Consider the following 7,650-nt stretch of genomic DNA (forward strand, 5'->3'; position numbering starts at 1 on the left):
CAATATTTAATACTGCCGCAGTTAATTTCGTACGAAATTTAAGTGCATTTTGAGATTGAATAAACTTTAATATTATCGTTGTGCTGCTCTTAATTGGTCACATTTTGAAGTCGACCTGATATGTGCGAGTCACAGGCGATGGTTTGAAAGCAGGGCGGGGGATGGAAAGAGTCAAAAAAAAAACTCTCACATTAATCTAGATATTCCGACGAGGAATTCCCGCTTGTAGTTTCTACCTTTGCACAGAAACTCCCACAAAAACCCTCTATAACCTGAGCATAAACAATAATTCCCCAAGACCAACTTCACAGACTGGACACAACTTCCCAACTTCATCCATTCCAACTGCCTTTAAAACAATTAAGCACACCTAAAACCCCCCTTACTTATATTGACACCCCTGCACATCTTTCACACTCCCATAACACACTTAATACTCCAACCTTAACAGCATCTATTTTAACACTTTTCTTCAACACACCATGTGGAAATCCGAAATAGAATCCGACCCCATTCACAGAACGCACTCCCACCACGTCATCCGATCGTTAACTTAAAGCTAGTTACCAACTTTAAATGTTTCCTTCATGGCGTCATAGCAACGTTACCAACCTCCTAAACCACCATTAAACCCTATCTCCAAGTCACAATAATCAAGTCATTTGCAAGATTTTTCCCTCTTTGGTCACACGCTGTTATTCCTGCTCGTATAAAATCCCCCGAATAACTTCGCCACTGTAATCGCACACTTTGTAAGTTGGCGGGCGCCCGCTACATCGCGGATTGTCAATAACTCCTGACTCCACTGGGGAACGCAACCCTTACTAAAGCGCGCGGTGGCGGAAGCAACGTGAACAGATCCACCGACAGACAACGTACAAGTATCAGGGCAGGGTTGTTCTCCACACAAAACCTCTTCTTCGTTCGCATGACTGACCGTGGCAGGACTCATCCCTATGTTACGATGGTAGCTATGAACTTACCACTATTTCACTGTCGGCTCATCCCAATGTTACGATGGTAGCTATGAACTTACCACTATTTCACTGTCGGCTCATCCCAATGTTACGATGGTAGCTATGAACTTACCTCTATTTCACTGTCGGCTCATCCCAATGTTACGATGGTAGCTATGAACTTGCCACTATTTCACTGTCGGCCCATCCCAATGTTACGATGGTAGCTATGAACTTACCTCTATTTCACTGTCGGCTCATCCCAATGTTACGATGGTAGCTATGAACTTGCCACTATTTCACTGTCGGCCCATCCCAATGTTACGATGGTAGCTATGAACTTGCCACTATTTCACTGTCGGCCCATCCCAATGTTACGATGGTAGCTATGAACTTGCCACTATTTCACTGTCGGCCCATCCCAATGTTACGATGGTAGCTATGAACTTGCCACTATTTCACTGTCGGCTCATCCCAATGTTACGATGGTAGCTATGAACTTACCTCTATTTCACTGTCGGCTCATCCCAATGTTACGATGGTAGCTATGAACTTGCCACTATTTCACTGTCGGCCCATCCCAATGTTACGATGGTAGCTATGAACTTGCCACTATTTCACTGTCGGCCCATCCCAATGTTACGATGGTAGCTGTGAACTTGCCACTATTTCACTGTCGGCCCATCCCAATGTTACGATGGTAGCTATGAACTTGCCACTATTTCACTGTCGGCCCATCCCAATGTTACGATGGTAGCTATGAACTTACCACTATTTCACTGTCGGCTCATCCCAATGTTACGATGGTAGCTATGAACTTGCCACTATTTCACTGTCGGCTCATCCCAATGTTACGATGGTAGCTATGAACTTGCCACTATTTCACTGTCGGCTCATCCCAATGTTACGATGGTAGCTATGAACTTGCCACTATTTCACTGTCGGCTCATCCCAATGTTACGATGGTAGCTATGAACTTGCCACTATTTCACTGTCGGCTCATCCCAATGTTACGATGGTAGCTATGAACTTGCCACTATTTCACTGTCGGCTCATCCCAATGTTACGATGGTAGCTATGAACTTACCACTATTTCACTGTCGGCTCATCCCAATGTTACGATGGTAGCTATGAACTTGCCACTATTTCACTGTCGGCTCATCCCAATGTTACGATGGTAGCTATGAACTTGCCACTATTTCACTGTCGGCTCATCCCAATGTTACGATGGTAGCTATGAACTTGCCACTATTTCACTGTCGGCTCATCCCAATGTTACGATGGTAGCTATGAACTTACCACTATTTCACTGTCGGCTCATCCCAATGTTACGATGGTAGCTATGAACTTGCCACTATTTCACTGTCGGCTCATCCCAATGTTACGATGGTAGCTATGAACTTACCACTATTTCACTGTCGGCTCATCCCAATGTTACGATGGTAGCTATGAGCTTATGCCACTATTTCACTGTCTGTGATCGTCAAATAACGCCACACAACGTCTGCAGCCCGATATTGAAACCTCATACGAAATTAGAACTAGTTTTCCACTCAATACTAATCATTATACATATAATGGCATGGACACTGATAAACCATACAGGAAGGCGCCCACATCTGAATATCGAGTCAGATGACAGTGATTGTAGATCAGTCAGATTTCAAACTGTGTAAACTGTGTACAACACGAGCACTCTATACATGTTTACGACGGTTTCTGCAGTTTGTAAGTGTATTGACCTGTGAGTCAACGCTTAATCCACAGGCGCATGATTGCTTACAAACCACATGAAGTTTGCGGTATTGCGACGTTAATTCATGGACAAGATCAGTTGAACCACAGATATGTAATTACCAGTAAATTTCGCAACAAATCGATAGTCAACATCAACTTTATCTTTATAGAAATAACATTTTCCACAAGATCTTCTCTAAACTTTCACCACATTTATATTTTCTGAGACAATGCCCTTTGTTAAAGGAACAAATCTTTGGAATAAACACGGAATTCCAAGTAACAGTAGAAAGGTCAACTATTTTATTTCGTTGATTTGCGCTCAACAAACAGCAAGAAAGTTGTTTTGCTTCTAATATTCCGTCAAATTATTGCTTGCAGTCAAGTTTCCGCTGTAAAGTTTAAAACTTGCAACTTCATCCACAAGATAATAGACATACATAGAAGTTTTGTTTAAACAATATAACCAAGGGACCAGTTTTACGTCTGCACGTGCTTAAATCAATATTATTACATCACAATGGTAAATTTTGAATACATCTTCCCTGGAGATATGTGTTGTGTAAATGAGCGACGTTTCGACCTCTTTGTGGTAAGTTTTAGTGATGCACCGAAACAGCAATTTTTTTATTCGGCCGAAAGCTACTATTCGGCAAAAGTTGCCGAATAAATTCGGCCGAACAAACCGAAACTAATTTTGGTATCCATCTCTTTTAAACGCAATAAATTTAAACAAAACATGTGCTGGATTGGATCTAATCTTACCATTTAGCCTTTTATTGGCACTTATAGAATAACCTCGACTGGTGCACCAAATGCTTAAATTTTCATCATTTCTATCACAATAATCAAACAAAACGAACATATTCGTACACTTTGAACATCTATGAGCGTTTCATGCAATAAAAAAATTTCAAATGCACAAACCAAAGCAGATAGTCGAATATGGTTCAATGGGACCACCTACAACATACCTAGAACATTTAACTGCCAAATTTTAATTCGCTTGGATGTAAAACAAAGATATGACTGGCAAATACCTGTCAAAGACAAGCTTAAACCGCGAAGTCGTTCGACAAAACAGTTTTAAGAACGCCTTTTCTTATGTCAAGAAAAAAATAAAACATATACTTGAATAAGGTTTCCAGGTATCGCCTTCAACGTGGCGGTTGTATTTAACTGTCAAATTTTAATTCGCTTGGATGCAAAACAAAGATATGACCGGCAAATACCTGTCAAAGACAAGCTTAAACCGCGCTGTCCTTCGCCACAACAGTTTTTCGCGTTCGCAATGTTTCTGCGTCACAATGTAACACTCTGCTTTGTAGAAAATCACACACTCTCCGCTACCCACGTGTTTATGATTGCTTCGCTGGTTGAGAAATCAACTGCTGGGTATTCTTGCACAATGGGCGGGCTTGACTCTTCGCGCCAAGACAGTCCAACAAGCGGGTGATTCTGTAACTTCGCAACGGATCCTAACGCACAGCTCAAGAACCCCGTACGAAAGGAACACGTCAACTTTATTCTGACAAGCAACAACAGTCAGAAGCAGGCCAGCAGAGGGCGCCACGTTATGACACAGAATAGCATTTCGACAGGGGTTTGTGTTCAGGTTGCAATGTTTAGGGGTTTTCACATAAACAGAGGTAATATTACCGACCATAAAATAACAGAGACATCAAACACACACTGATCCCCATCGAAGTATTATGGGACCACACATGGGCGTATCCAGACCCCTCGGACCCCCCCCCCCCCCCCCCCTTTTGTGAAATATTTTGGTCTTTTTTGATAACTAAACAAACGCCACTGTATTTTTTGTCAAAATCCGCGTGAAAACCAGAAATTTTCTTTGACGTTGACCTAAAAACCGCATCGTGTTGCATTCGCCATTGTTTCCAAACAGGGAGCATTGTTACCGAACACTTGGCATTGTTACCAAACATGTTGCATTGTTACGAAACAAGCATCATTTTTCGTCAGTTCATGGACGAAACGTCGTTTTTCAGTGGCCACGTTGTAATGACAAGAGGTTTATTTGCGTGATAGTCAGTTAGTTTAGTTGTTAAACTTTCCATAGCGTTACACAATTGCGCAAGCCAGAAAGCCACCGTTTATGTGACGATTGGCGCCAACACCGGCGTTCGTATTTTGCGATTCTCGCCCACAATAGTTTATACTTAGTTTGTACTTGAAAATCGGGGAATTCCCTAAACAAATTTGGACCCCCCCCCCTTTAAACATTCCTGGATACGCCCCTGGGACCACAGTATCACGTATCGGGATTTCCAGTAATCGATTTTGACATTGTAAGTAAGTTTATCGTTATTTAACAAGAAGTTATACGGCACAATAAATAATGCAATCTTACCGCAAAAGTGTGTGCAGCAGATCAACATAACAATTGATATTTGAGTTTCGTTAAACTTGGCCTCATTTAATAATACACAAATATTAGTTTACCACAGGAATGCAAGATAACTGAACTACTGCAAACTCAGACAACAACTGTAATGTCAGGGTTCCTAATGGACAACGACTTGTGTGACGAAACAACGACACATTGTGTTGTAACTGACGTTAACAAAGCAAGTAATACAAAATACAACACAGGAACTTATTCTGAACTAGGACTGGACTAACGCAGGTACCTGACTTCAAAGTGCAGCAGACAAGCAACAAATATAAAGTGTTCCTAATACTTCGCCATTCCATAAATAATATTAATTTTAATGTTAATAAAAGAGGAATACTGCAGCTTTGGCATCGAGTCCGGTGTCACTGACTGTGTGCAGTTTTATCGCGTATCGTTTTCATAATTTTCGTTGCTAACACACGGTTGGTCACAACTTGTCACTGGATTTAACGTACTTGCTCTTATCTACATTCCAGCACCACCATTGCTCCTTAATGACAAAGGTGGTAACCTGTATTCTTAACTTATGTAGGACTGCAAGGAACAAGGAAAAAAGTCATGCGCATTGAAAATATTCGCACGTACTTAACATAACCTGTAACTACTCTCTGTGTTAAAGTTTTCCAATGCGACGATTTGATTCACTCTCTCTAATTTACAATCGCAACAACGTAAAGAGTCACAAGCATGGGATATTTCTGTATTAAATTCCAGGACAAGGTTTGCGCAAAACAAATTATCCAAGATCGTTTTTCCCACCTACGTCATACACGGGTTGTCTCCTCACATGTTTTGCACAAATTCTCGTTCATGTTATTTCTGATCAAAGGAAAATCACTATTCACTGCTGGATGTTATAACTCCCCAACTAACACTGCTGGATAACAAATCTACTCAACATACAGAGCATTGCGTTCAAAACTTCTTCATTTACACCATGTAGAACGTTACATCGACCTTCTCCACATGACTAACAGAGCATGACGTACACAAAGGTAACAAACGCAACGTCATTAACGCCCTAAAGCAACTCCCCAGAGTAACCGAGCTTTGTTTAACAATGAACTTTTATTTTCATCTTGTAATAATTTACAGTGACGAATCGCTAACATGCGAGATATTTAATGCAAATAATATAGCAGTGGTTGGTTTATATTCGTCAAATTCTTGTTTATAATTCCTAGTATGCATGCAAAGGAAGTCAAACCAAACATTTCACTAAATTTACCTCAAATTTAAGCTTGAGCTTAGATGTAAAAACGATGAAAGCGAAGTCAAAAGAAAGCTTCAATGGGCCGCCTAAAGATTCAGGTAAACCCCAACCCCAAGCATGACAGAAGCGTTCCCATGATACCACTGAACGCACCGCTGCACACAGACATGATGTCACGGGTGTGGTTTTATTCCGTCACATAAGAGCGAGTTTAACGTACGACCGCTTCCTGATACTTAATGATGTACGTCTTGAGATTCCGAGACATCCAAATACGGCGAGTCAATATTGCAAGTTACTTTTTTGAAATAAACGCAAGCTCAAATATTTCAAGGTGTTGAACATTAATTATAACCATGAAAGTTCTGTATCTTACATTCAATGTTCAAACCAAGCAAAGGCATCGACCTAACAAATCTAATACAAGACTCGAAGGCTGGATCCACGCGCGCGCTTTGCTGCTAGAGCAAATTTTCGCTCTGCAGTTTATATGAAACACAGACTCACATATATCGAAGCACTCACGAAACTCTAGGATTTGTGTTCAAACTTCCCCACGAAAACCAAACCGAGCGTTTCCACTTGACTAACCTCGTGTCACGTGAGTAAGACTTTAGTAATATGACGTCAGTATTTACGTGGTTTTATATCCAGAACTGTACGAAAGGACGTTTGATGTTTGTGTTGTAATTATCATTGCAATTGAGCGTTCGCGATGTTTCTGCGTCACAATGTAACACCCTGCTATGTAGAAAATCACACAATCTCCGCTACCCACGTGTTTAGTAATGCTTCACTGGTTGAGAAATCAACTGCTGGGTATTCTTGCACAGTGGGCGGGCTTGACTCTTGGCGCCAAGATTGTACAACAAGCGGGTGATTCTGTAACTTCACAACTGATCTTAATGCGCAACTCAAGAACTCCTTACGAAAGGAACACGTCAACTTTATTCTGACAAGCAACAACAGTCAGAAGCAGGCCAGCAGAGGGCGCCACGTTATGACATAGGGTTGCGTTTCGACAGGGGTTTGAGATCGGAGTGCAATGTTTAGGGGTTTTCACATAAACAGAGGTAATATTACCGACCATAAAATAACAGAGACATCAAACACACACTGATCCCCACCGAAGTATTATGGGACCACGGTTTCACGAATCGGGATTTCCAGTAATCGATTTTGACATTGTAAGTAAGTTTATCGTTATTTAACAAGAAGTTATACGGCACAATAAATAATGCAATCTTACCGCAAAAGTGTGTACAGCAGATCAACATAACAATTGATATTTGAGTTTCGTTAAACTTGGCCTCATTTAATAATAC

Source organism: Ascidia mentula, chromosome 7 (genome assembly GCF_947561715.1).
Source record: "Ascidia mentula chromosome 7, kaAscMent1.1, whole genome shotgun sequence".
Taxonomy (NCBI): Eukaryota; Metazoa; Chordata; class Ascidiacea; order Phlebobranchia; family Ascidiidae; genus Ascidia; species Ascidia mentula.